The sequence below is a fragment of the Podarcis filfolensis genome (assembly GCF_964270895.1).
Source record: "Podarcis filfolensis genome assembly, chromosome: 2".
Lineage (NCBI taxonomy): Eukaryota > Metazoa > Chordata > Lepidosauria > Squamata > Lacertidae > Podarcis > Podarcis filfolensis.
In genome coordinates this window covers 114,128,400-114,141,578 of record NC_139605.1, presented here as the reverse complement: position 1 = coordinate 114,141,578, position 13,179 = coordinate 114,128,400, and the positions used below count along the sequence as shown (strand labels likewise).

At 44.8% G+C, this 13,179-nt stretch overlaps 1 long non-coding RNA gene across 1 annotated transcript in view; it reads left to right on the top strand.

The window, feature by feature from the left end:
• LOC310756037 overlaps positions 1 to 10,868 on the top strand; it is a 46,712-nt gene extending 35,844 nt beyond the window's left edge. The window contains exon 3 of the long non-coding RNA XR_014544673.1: positions 10,726 to 10,868. This is a non-coding gene — a long non-coding RNA (uncharacterized lncRNA). The remainder of the gene's footprint in view (positions 1 to 10,725) is intronic.
• The last annotated feature ends 2,311 nt before the right edge of the window (positions 10,869 to 13,179 follow it).

Below are 13,179 nucleotides of genomic sequence, written 5' to 3'. Positions count from 1 at the left end.
ATGAAGGTACATTCTTTCACCTTTGGTGGACGTGCCCAAGGATTAAGGCTTTCTGGGAGATGATCTATAATGAAATGAAAAAGGTATTTAAATATACCTTCCTGAAGAAACCAGAGGCCTTTCTCCTGGGCATGGTCGGCCAATTGGTGCCAAAGAAGGATAGAACTTTCTTTATGTATGCTACAACAGCAGCAAGAATACTCATCGCAAAGTATTGGAAGACACAAGATTTACCCACCCAGGAAGAATGGCAGATGAAGCTGATGGACTATATGGAACTGGCGGAAATGACTGGCAGAATCCGAGACCAGGGAGAAGAGTCGGTAGAAGAAGATTGGAAGAAATTTAAAGATTATCTACAGAAATATTGTAAAATTCAGGAATGCTAGAAGGATGTTGGAACGAAGTTATGTGGTTTTAGTAGTAATGTTACAAAGGGGTATGTAAAAATGGATAGTTAACAGGTGAGAATGTAAAGTCACAATATATTAAGATAAACTATTAAGATAAAGGAAAAAATGGTAAGGATTTGCTGAAACAACTATTGAACTAGAATACAAAAAAGGGAGGTGTGAGGAGGTCAGGGAAACAAGCAAATGAAAGATAAGACATGGAAGGATTGACTTGTTTTTAATTGGTTTTACTTCTTTGTATTTTGTATTTTTATTTTTTATTCTTTCTTGTTTTGTTACTTTTTTGTCATTTTTGTGATTGTTTGAAACCCTAATAAATATTATTATTTTTTTAAAATGAAATCGTTCTTGAGAGACAACAGAGTGCCCCTCCGGGTGTGAAGTCAGACAGCTGTGTTAGCAGTTCTGGAGTGACCTCCCTGGGGCACAAGCCTGGGCGGTATCTGTTATAAGAATTTTAAGGTCATATATAAAAAAATTAAATGTTCATAAGTTCATAACTGTATATATAAACCACATGTCTGAAACCCCACAGATTAGGTCCAGAACAAATTGACCTCAAATATTTCTCTGCAAGGTCAAAGTGGGAAACCTCCCCATTGTCTCTTTCCTCACAAATCCTGTCTTAAGGGCACATTCAAGATATGAACAGGGTGTGAGCCTGTGACCTAGATTCAGGAATTTAGTAGTTATACTAACAAAAGAGTGGCCAAAACCCAGATAATGCAATCAGGTAACTTGCCAGACAGGAGATAAACAACACACTCAGATTTCTGTTGTAGACCGCCTTTCCTGTGATGTACAGTATGTATGATGTTTCTGGGGGTGGTCTTGAACTCCAAGGCGGGCAATTTAAAATGTCTATATGAGGACTTGCGCGCATGGCTCGGGGTCCTCCTCCTCTCTCCTGCGTGTGGGGAAGCACCCTGTTGCAGCTGTTAATAAAGATCGGGCTTACTAGCTGCTTTGCTTCTCAATATTCTCTGGTTGGTCTCTGTTACAGTGGTACCTCGGGTTAAGAACTTGATTCGTTCTGGAGGTCCATTCTTAACCTGAAACTGTTCTTAACCTGAGGTACCACTTTAGCTAATGGGGCCTCCTGCTGCCGCCGCGATTTCTGTTCTCATCCTGAAGCAAATTTCTTAATCCGAGGTACTATTTCTGGGTTAGCAGAGTTTGTAATCTGAAGCGTCTGTAACCTGTTTCTATTTTACTTACTATATGTAGGGTTTGGTGTCAGCGTTGCTTGTGCAAGTTCTTTGCTGTTCACTTGTGTGTTGTCACAGGGTGTGTTGTCTTTGGTGGTGAGAGAGGTTGGGGTTGGCCTTTGTTGTTGTTGTTTAGTCATTTAGCCGTGTCCCACTCTTCGTGACCCCATGGACCAGAGCACACCAGGCACTCCTGTCTTCCACTGCCTCCCGCAGTTTGGTCAAATGCATGCTGGTAGCTTCGAGAACACTGTCCAACCATCTCGCCCTCTGTCGTCCCCTTCTCCTTGTGCCCTCTATCTTTCCCAACATCAGGGTCTTTTCCAGGGAGTCTTCTCTTCTCATGAGGTGGCCAAAGTATTGGAGCCTCAGCTTCAGGATCTGTCCTTCCAGTGAGCACTCAGGGCTGATTTCCTTCAGAATGGATAGGTTTGATCTTCTTGCAGTCCATGGGACTCTCAGGAGTCTCCTCCAGCACCATAATTCAAAAGCATCAATTCTTCGGCGATCAGCCTTCAGGGTGTGGTTATACATTTGTGGTTGGCTGTGGTGGTCTTTGTTTTCATGTGTGAGTGGGGTGTGTGTGTATTTTGGATCAGGTTAGCCATATTGATTTGTATGGTGCTGGTGGATTTTTGTCATTGTCTTGTTGGGCTGTGTATGTGATAAAGGTGGACGTCCCTATTTTCATCAGAGAAATCTTGGAGGGCATGTTGTTGGGCCTTGTGGGGCAGAAGGCAGGTAGTCCAACAGCAGGTGGAGCCAGAGAGCCAATGACAGTCAAAGCCAGCTCAATTCTAATTCTGACTCCATCCTCCGTCCTTCTACTGAGCTTTGCAAGGGGAAAACACAGAGACTGCAGGCATGTCCAAAGTCTGTTTCGGGGGCCTAATTCAGCTCACCGGTCATTTTAATCCAGCCGCTGTGGCAGTTTATTTCCTGGGGTAAAATCCTAATAAAACCTCAACAACTTCAATCCTAAAAAAGGCTCAACAACTTTGGTCGGCCCTCACGGCGCTTCATTTCATCAAATCTGGCCCTCTTTGAAAAAAGTTTGGACACCACTGGGTCACTGAGGAGGAGAAGGAAGCTGATAGTTATTGCCACCCCCTGGAATGATTGTAAGTTAGAAGACGGGCAGGTGGGGCTGACTGATCAGTCCCCAATTTACCCTAATAGGCTGCTCTCCACTGTATTGGTGGGCCTCAATGTACACAGAGGCGAGAGGTGGTTTATTTTTCTTCCAGCCAAGTGGAACCAGGGTGTGTTGTCTTCAAAAAAAACTTCATTTGGCTGTGTCCTCACTGCCTAACCTGCCTGGATTGAAGCAAATGGAGCACCTGAGCTAGGAGATCTTTGGCAGCCCAAACTTAATACCGTCTAATCTTGAGAAACAAAACCTCATTCTCTTCCTTACTGCTACTAAGCAACTGAGCCACCCTAGATAGTAGAATCTGCCTGTTTTTCAACTTTTTGGGGGGTGAAATGCCAAGACCCCACTAGATTATGAGGCTGTGGTCTGCAACCCACTCAGCCTCTATGTAAATCCAGCACTGCTTCCTGGCCATCCCAGTCTGATTTGGGAAGAAAGGAGATGAAGAAGAGCTCCTGTTTCCATCCGCTCACCCCATAATTCCCTGGATGTAGTTTTAGGTGAGGTGTGTGGTAGAGCTGCATGCAGAAAGTTTGGCCCATTCACCTATACAACAGGTGATCAATGCTGCATTTGGGGGGGCGGGAGTGGTAGAATAAATGTATTAGGGGATACACAGAGTTTTTTAAAAAGTTTGAGAAACATTGGCCAACCAACAGAATCCAGAAACATGATGTACCTGCATGTTCTGGGGGATTGGCTGACCCACCAGAGTGGATTTAAAAATGGGGGTGGGGGGAGTTTTTATTTTGATTATGTATTATCTGGTTTTATATTCTGTTTTTATTTTGTGAACCGCCCTTAGACCTGCGGGTATAGGGCGGTATATACTGTATTTTTCCGTCTATAAGATGCCCCCATGTATAAGACACCCCCTATTTTTGGGGACTCAGATTTAAGAAAATGGGGGGGAGGTCACTATCCGTGTACAAGATGCCCCATAATTTTTGACATTATTTTTAAGGGGGGAAACCTAGTCTTATACACGGAAAAATACATATTTGAGGGTGGGTGGATGAGAGTGGGGTATTTAAATGATGGCAAGGAGAACTATGTTTGGCATCTTGAGTTACTTACAGTTACTGTTGTACAGCTACTGTAAGAAAAGACTTATCTAGATTTTTTTCCTGCTTCTCAATAGTGAACACTACTATGGACTCTGCCTTTGCCTTCTCCTCCTAATCTTCTTTTGTGAACCTTTGTTCCCCTCCAATGTCAATACTTTGAAGGCTGTGTGCTCCTTCTTTCCTATATAAGATTGTCAGCTTCAGAAATGGCCTCTGTTAGATGGATGCTTTAAACAAAGGCTTGATCTGCGGCAATTAGCCGGTGATAAAGTTTATCTCCCGTACAGTTAAAAAGCCTCGCCTGTTACTTTCGGCAAATCAAGCTGCTATTCAAGCCACAGCGACAGTGAAAGTTGGCAGCCTCATTCCAGTGCTGGAGCACATATTTAATCAATTCAAGCTTGTGGAGAGGGACAAATCACAGTGCTCTTGTCCCTTGCAGCAAGGCTACCTCTCCACCGCCACTGCCCTGTCCGCCAATCTTTACATGGGAATGGGATATTGCCTTATTGTGATTGAAAGAGACTTGTGGGAGTATTTTGCACAGAAAAAATGCAGTTGTGGCTTCCTTTGATGGATTTATTATTTATTAAACATTTTACGTCGCCCTTCAACAACCACACTTAGGACAGTTTACAAATTAAAGCAGTGCAGTAAAACAATCATAAAATCTCTGCAATAAAAACCACAAAGGGGGAAAATGTATACAAAGGAAATGGATTGTGCAAACAGTCCTTATTGTATACAGCTAGCAGTCTGGTGTAGCCCATTGAAGCTGCCAGATTTCCCCTTCTAGCATGGCTTCTCTGAATAATGCGCAGAAATTCTCCAGCAGAGGTTTTCCCCAGGTGTGATAGAAAAGCTCACTCTGCAGATAAAAGGCAGAGGAGCCCTGACAGGGGGGGAAAGTTGGCAGCCTTTTCATGTAGCCAAGTTGAAAGAACCTCATTCAGAACATCTGACTACTAAATCCTCACTCCAAACATCATCACCGCCACCACGTGGGGTACTTTCAAATGACCTGGTTGTTGTTGTTGTTTAGTCGTTTACTCGTGTCTGACTCTTCGTGACCCCATGGACCAGAGCACTCCAGTCTTCCACTGCCTCCCGAAGTTTGGTCAAACTCATGCTGGTAGCTTCGAGAACACTGTCCCACCATCTCGTCCTCTGTCATCCCCTTCTCCTTGTGCCCTCCATCTTTCCCAACATCAGGGTCTTTTCCAGAGAGTCTTCTCATGAGGTGGCCAAAGCATTGGAGCCTCAGCTTCACAATCTGTTCTTCCAGTGAGCACTCAGGGCTGATTTCCTTCAGAGTGGAAAGGTTTGATCTTCTTGCAGTCCATGGGACTCTCAAGAGTCTCCTCCAGCACCATAATTCAAAAGCATCAATTCTTTGGCGATCAGCCTTCTTTATGGTCCAGCTCTCACTTCCATACATCACTACTGGGAAAACCATAGCTTTAACTATACGGACCCTTGTCGGCAAGGTGATGTCTCTTCTTTTTAAGATGCTGTCAAGGTTTGTCATTGCTTTTCTCCCAAGAAGCAGGCATCTTTTAATTTCGTGACTGCTGTCACCATCTGCAGTGATCATGGAGCCCAAGAAAATAAAATCTCTCACTGCCTCCATTTCTTCCCCTTCTATTTGCCAGGAGGTGATGGGCCCAGTGGCCATGATCTTAGTTTTTTTGATGTTGAGCTTCAGCCCATATTTTGCGCTCTCCTCTTTCACCCTCATTAAAAGGGTCTTTAATTCCTCCTCACTTTCTGCCATCAAGGTTGTGTCATCTGCATATCCAAGGTTGTTGATATTTCTTCCGGCAATCTTAATTCCGGTTTGGGATTCATCCAATCCAGCCTTTCACATGACCTGGTTATTGAGCCCTTATACAGGGCTGCCTTCAGATGTCTTCTAAAAGTCAGATACAGTAGTTGTATCTTTAAGAGAAGCTTGATTTGCAGAAGTGGCCAAGACCTTTTGTGGCATCCAGCTACATTTGATAATCTGCTAATTGCCAATTACTGCTGGAGGCTGCAATCAGGAAGTGGATGATGGGCAGGTGGGCATGAGGTTGCCAGCTTGCTGAAGCTGTTTGGTATGGGTCTGGCCAGTGCTTGCATGGGAACCCTGTGTGTGTTGGCCTTGTGTTCCACGATGGGAGAATGGTGGGATATAAAATGCAGATAAGTAAGTAATTGCATGCAACTCCATGTTAATGCCTAGATCCATAAAAGACTGCAGACTCACAAGCTGCTGGGTTGTTGCTGGTTTTGTATTTCCAGAGGGATCACATATCGTTCTTTTACTGCTGTGCTCCTTGTAACTGGATGCCTTATCATCGTGGTCTATTTGGTAATCTAATTATCTAGCCTCGCTCATTTATCTTTCTGCTGAAAATCCACAGACCTGACCATAACGGCAGAAACAACATGACCTGTCTCCATTTCTTTCTGCCTGTCTTCCTTTCTAAAAAAAAATAATATTATTTGTTCGCCGTCCTCTCCCCTCCCAGAACAAAGTCTGCTTGGAATCATGCATAAAGTCAAAGTGAGATTCCAGTTGTGAGCATATGGGGCAAATAGGTCAAGGAGGCAGGAACCCTTCCTGCCCATTGCTTATATCTCTGCAACCCACACCCTGAGCCTTTTGAGGGGCTTGCTGAGTAAAAGCAAGCCATAGATGAATGTTGGCATCGTCTTTATATTCCACTCCACCTCCCGGCAGAATTCGAGACCTGGGAGAAGAGTTGATGGAAGAGGATTGGAAAAAGTTTAAAGATTATCTACAGAAATATAGTAAATTGTTTGAATGTTAAAATGATGTGGGATCTAAAGGTAACACGGCATTTGGGATATAGTTAAAAGAGCTATGAAAAAAAGGATTTAAAAAAGAGGGGTAATTAGAGATATAACAAGTGGGAGTATACAGTTATAAATGAGATATGAAAGAGGGTTAGAATTTGCTGAATTTGACGGAATAAAGAGGAACACAAAAAAGGGAGATGTGAGGAGGTCAGGAAAGAGGGTTATAGAACCTTGAAATATAAAAGTGGACTCTTTCTCTTTTTCTTTTTTATTAAGTGTGTATTTTTTGGTTTTTTGTGTGGATTTGTCTGTTTTTTATGTGTTGTAAAATTCTAATAAATATCTATTAAAATATATATATATATATACTCCACTCCACCTCAAGAAACTCGAGGTGATGTCCATGGTTCTCCCTTCTTCATTTTATCCTCACAATACCCCAGTGAGGTATGTTAGGCTGAGAGACTGGCCCAAGGTCTCTGACTGAGTTTCATGGCTGAGCCAGAATTTGAACCCAAGTCTCCCAGGTCCAACACTCTTAACCACTACACAACACTACCCACAGGTTTCTTTTTGTTTTAAAATCAGACCCCCCTTTCTTTAATGCATGATTTGAGGAAGATTTGGATGAAACATATAGGTCTGACATGGCCACCTGTTTTTTTGAGCCAAAATGATCAGGATTGAAAAGCTTGCATCCAACATTTTTGATGTGACTAGGAGGTAAAGGTTAAGGGACCCCTGACCATTAGGTCCAGTCATGACCGACTCTGGGGTTGCGGCGCTCATCTCGCTTTATTGGTTGAGGGAGCCGGCGTACAGCTTCCAGGTCATGTGGCCAGCATGACTAAGCCGCTTCTGGCGAACCAGAGCAGAAGGTAATGTAGAGGGGTACAGCCACTCTGCAGATTTAAATGGATGATGGTGATGAGTTATTGTATTCCCCCACAATTGCTTTACTATTATCAATAACAGAACAACAGAACTAATTGGGCTGGGGGAAGCATCAAGTGAAGTCAGGGTGCCAACTGATGGGAGCTGCCTTCCTCTCTAATCAGCTTTTTGTGACAACTTGAACACTTATTCTGGGCACTTCCAGACTGTCACTATTTTCAGGTGGGATTCAATCAAATACTGGCAAATTCAGGCTGCACAGTTATAGCAGATTTGGAGTTCTTGCACAACAAACCAGTGTACAACCCCATCATATTTTTTTGTAGCAAGGGAAGTAACAGGAAAATGCACTGGAAAGTATGGGGTAACATTTGCTTTAAAAAACATTGTCTAACCTCCCTGCAAACAAATCGGAATAAATGCTCGGTAAATAGCTGACCAATAGCTTTGCAAACTTTGTGCAAACAAATCAGGATGAATGCTCAATAAACAGGTCGTCTGAAAGCGACCTCAATCAATGGGAGGGTTGTGCTGAAGTCATCCGTTATTTTAATAGTTTCTTCTTGGGCTGCCTCATTGATTTCTTCCTCCAGCTGACATTTGTCATCAGAGTTTTGATCAGGTGACAAATACCATATTACCTTTTTGGGCTTGGATATTTTCAGCCACAGTGGTTCTTCTTGAACTCCCCCTGATCTCTGGCAGCCAGGGCAATGCCATCTCAATACGTCCTTTTGCCCTCAGATTTCATTTCCAGTGTATCTGATCCACTGTATCACACTGATTTTCACTCTTCCTCTGGGCTTCAAATATGCCTGCAATACCTGTGCTCTCTTTAGTAAGAAGCACTTCCAATACCCCTATCTGGCATTCACATATAAACTAGCTTCTTGTACCAAATGCCCACTTCTTGCCCAACTTCATCTGTGACTCTCTATAAAACAGCTGCCATCACTTGCTTTAGTCCACCGCTTGCCAAGTTCTTCCACCTGACCTGCACTGTGAGGGTCTGAAAGACTGACACCATCTGTCCCTAAGGGATGAGTCTTCCTGAACTGGATGCTCCTCAGCTTTCCACCAGGACTCAGCTTAAAAGCTGCTCTGTGTGCTTTTGCATGTTACGTGCCAGCAAGTAGTTCAGAAGGAGCCCATCTGTTTTGTACAGGCTCAGGTTGTCCCGAAATACCCTCTAGTGTTTAGCCAAGGTCTGGTCTGTGAATGCAACAGAATGAGGTTGTACAGGGGACTGTGCTATATCAGACTGCAGATGGGGGGGGGGTGCCTTTAGGAATGCTCCCTGCTGTTAAAAACCTTCCAGAAACAGGAAACCACCAGCACATTAGCAGTAAATTTAGACATGGGAGTTGTCTTCTGCCTCTGCCCATAAGGGATGGGGGGAGCTGTGGCTTCTACATTGTGCCTCTCATTGAACCACTGGTCATACTGGCCAGCCAGCGGCTGATGGGATCTGGGGTCCAAGAAGATCTAGAGCAGTCTAGCCAAACTTGGCCCTCCAGCTGTTTTGGGACTACAGTTCCCATCTTCCCTGACCACTGGTCCCGTTAGCTAGGGAAGATGGGAGTTGTAGTCCCAAAACAGCTGGAGGGCCAAGTTTGGCCAACACTGACCTAGAGGGTCGGAGGTCCCTCCCACCCCTTTAGATAGTTTGAATTAAAGCAAACAATGTCCATTACTCCCCTTCATGGATCACTGCCTTGCCGTGGCAAAGGGGCTTGAATAACTCAGAGAAGCTATGAGCTATGCTGTGCAGGGCCACCCAAGATGGACAGGTCATAGTGGAGAGTTTTGACCAAACGTGATCCACCTGGAGCAGGAACTGGCAAGCCACTCCAGTATCCCTGCCAAGAAAACTCCATGGACAAAGACAACAGGCATATAGTGCCTGGTGTGCTCTGGTCCATGGGGTCACGAAGAGTCAGACACGACTAAACGACTAAACAACAACAACAATGTCCCTTACTAAGATTGTCAGATGCAAAAGTGGAAAGGGCTCCTGTGCCTTTAGCAGCAGAAGAGGGTCTTTCATCAAGGTGCTGCTCCAATGAGAAGCTTCACCTGTTGCTGTTTTTGCACCAGGCCACCATCCTTCAAAACAGAGTGAGCTATTCCTGCTGTGTTTATTAGCCCTCCTGCTCACTCTGCTGAGTGGGGCTGCTAGAACTTCTGTCCTGAGTGCAGTGCTGCAGAGTAGCAGACAAACTTTCTCTCCGTTGTAGGTGCTCGTTTATCTTTGCAGGTAATGTGTGTGTGTGTGTGTGTGTCGGGGGTACAGTATAAGTATGTGATTTCTTACCCACCCGCCACAGCCTGATGTGGCCCTGGCTACTTTTAACACCTCTGCATTCTGAACATCTAGACCAGGGGTCAGCAAACTTTTTCAGCAGGGGGCCGGTCCTATATTTTTGTGAGGGGCCGGACTATTTTTTTTTGGGGGGGGGGGGATGAACGAATTCCTATGCCCCACAAATAATCCAGAGATGCATTTTAAATAAAAGCACACATTCTACTCATGTAAAAACACCAGGCCGGCCCCACAAATAACCCACAGATGTATTTTAAGTAAAAGGGCACATTCTACTCATGTAAAAACACGCTGATTCCTGGACCGTTCGAGGGCTGGATTTAGAAGGCCATTGGGCAGGATCCGGCCCCCGGGCCTCAGTTTGCCTACCCATGATCCAGACCCAGCCTGTTAAGTGTGAATCCACCCAGCACACGTACAACTGGCCGTTTTCTGGCCAGTCTCTTTCCCCCTCCTTGGAAGCTGGTCGACTGCTGTCAGCATAACCTAGAAGGGGGTGGGGAGCATAGAAGGAAAAATATTGCAGTTAATGCAATGAGTTTCTGCATTGCCCTGACTCTTTAGGCTCGCACTGAAGCTGCTGGGTCCGAGTCTGTCATTTGGATTAGCAGGGATCAGCCGAACAAGCATACCTGACATCCTTCTCCCAACCCCCACATGCCTCTGGAATTAAGTTAAATCTTCCCTTGCCAGACTAGTTTAGCATTTTGCTTAAGGTAGCCAAACGCCTAAGCCTGCCTTTGTGTGAGCCCACAGCCGAGTAGCTTAAAGCCAGGTCGTCCAGACTGCAAGCCCTCCCTGCCACTCAATCCCATGACTTCAACTGATTTTTTAAATATTTTTTTTACCTTATGTTTTCCAGATGTCCCTTGTTTCCAAGAGCTCACCACAATAAAGCAGTGAATCTCTGAAGACCCATCCAGACAGCAGCTTCCTGTGCTGAGTGTAGGATATGGGCAGTTTCCTGTGCTGAGTGTGGGATGCGCCCAGCAAAAGCAAGGTATCTTTCTTCACTTTCCTCCTCCCACCCCCCCTCGCCCATCCCCACACAGTGCAATCTTTGTGCATGCGGTACAACCCATAGCGGCCTGTGCTGACAGTCTATGAATTGTGCGGACTGAAACCCCCTGGACCTGGGGTAAGGGGTTTTGCTGGTGTGCTAAATCACCCCTGCTTAAGATGATGGTTCTGAAAAGTCGAAAGCATTTTGGAAAAAGGATTGCTTCCTGTTGTTGGTATATGATGACCTCTTGTATGCAGTACGCTGTTTATTGCGTTGTTGCAAAAGCTGCTTGATAGACTGCTACAGCGGGTCACAAAAAATGGGGTGCTGCATGGAAAACATGCTTCTCTCAAATCACCTTCTGCTCTCTTAGAAAGACTCCGGTAGTAGCCTTAAAAACCACAACACTTCTTATATTTTTTCCAGAGATTTTTAAATCTGCGATTCTTGCATTGCAGGGAATTAGACTAGATGACTCTCAGGGTCCCTTCCATCTATGCAATTTTTTCTTTCTTTCTTTCTTTCTTTCTTTCTTTCTTTCTTTCTTTCTTTCTTTCTTTTCCCATAACAGATTAACACTGTAGGGTAGGGAACGTGCTGTCCTCTGGACATTGTTGGACTCTTAACTTAGACCCAGCTAGCATAACCAAAGAGATGCGGGTGGCGCTGTGAGTTAAACCACAGAGCCTAGGACTTGCTGATCAGAAGGTCAGCGGTTCGAATCCCTGTGACAGGGTGATCTCCCGTTGCTCGGTCCCTGCTCCTGCCAACCTAGCAGTTCAAAAGCACATCAAAGTGCAAGTAGATAAATAGGTACCGCTCCGGCGGGAAGGTAAATGGCGTTTCCGTGCACTGCTCTGGTTCGCCAGAAGCGGCTTAGTCATGCTCGCCACATGACCCGGAAACTGTACGCCGGCTCCCTTGGCCAATCAAGCGAGATGAGCACTGCAACCCGAGTCGGTCACGACTGGACCTAATGGTCACGGGTCCCTTTACCTTTACCTTAGCATAACCAATGGTTAGGGATAATGGGAGTTGGAGTCCAGCAATGGCTAGAGCGCCATTTCCCACCCCAGCTCTAGACCATCATTCATACAATGAGTAACATTTATCTTTAGGCCAAACACAGATGACCATTTGGCCAAGTGATAACTTGAGGGGTGGGGATCCAGCAGTTCAGAGAGTTGATCCTAGGGCATGAACTGAAAGCACTTCGTAAAGCTAAGCAGGTCTAGATCTGGTCAGTGTCTGGATGGGAGGCTGCTTGTGTACACTGCCTTCAGTTCAAAGGAAAAAAGGCTGGGGCATAAATGAAACAAAACGAACAGTATATATGCTCCACTCACACGTTTAGGAGAATTTTATCATACCACTGGCTGGGTGCAGCTGTGTAGTAAAAGGGAATTCTTCACAGCACAGGGGCAGTATATTAGCTCCACATGTGGCTGTATGTCCTTCATGGTATGCTTTCACCTGGTAAATATTTGTTTTTATTCATTCTTAGCAACCCGCCTATGGAGCTAGGATATTCATTAGTCCTGAATTTCCCTGCACTTTTGAAACCTGGTTAAGTCATCAGTGGCTAGCCCCTTCTCAGCTTTGAACAAAACCAGTCACCCTCTTGCTTGGGGAAGAGAGGAAATGATATAGATTGTGGTCCAGCACTGGATCACAGGCCAGTTTCTAGTGACCCACCTAGGATGGTCAGGTGAAAAGAGAATGAGGCTCCTTCATCTTAAACACTTGTCTAAAAATATGAATTTCAGCAGGTGCCCTTCGCAGAGTTGTTGTGAGGAAAAAAGATGTGCGCATTTTATTGGAGGGGAGAAATTGTTTATGTTGCCTTGAGGTCTTCGGAGGAACAGTGGGACACAAAAATAGACTCAAACTTGGCAAGAATAATAATAATAATAATAATAATAATAAGAATCAGAATCAGAATCAGAATCAGAATCATTTTTAAAAAAATTAAGTTTAAAGGCTAGATGGCTATTATCTGCAATGTGCCTATGGCATGCCCATGTTCGGTTTGGTGGCAACTGTGAAGATGTGCCTGTTTGCTCAGCCTTTTAATGTTTTCAATGTGTGGCTCTGCTTTAGCCCTGCACTTTTGAGCTGTTGTTCCTTTGCCTGCTGCTGGTGTTTTAAAGAATTGTGGCTACTAACCCTGATTGTTGTACACAACCTGTCGGAGGCAGTTTACTTCTGAATAACAGTTGCTGGAAACCACAGGAGAGAAGGGTGCTGTTGCACCCAGGTCCTGTGCTTCCAACAGACCTCTGGTTGGCCAAAGTAAAGGTAAAGGTAAAGGGA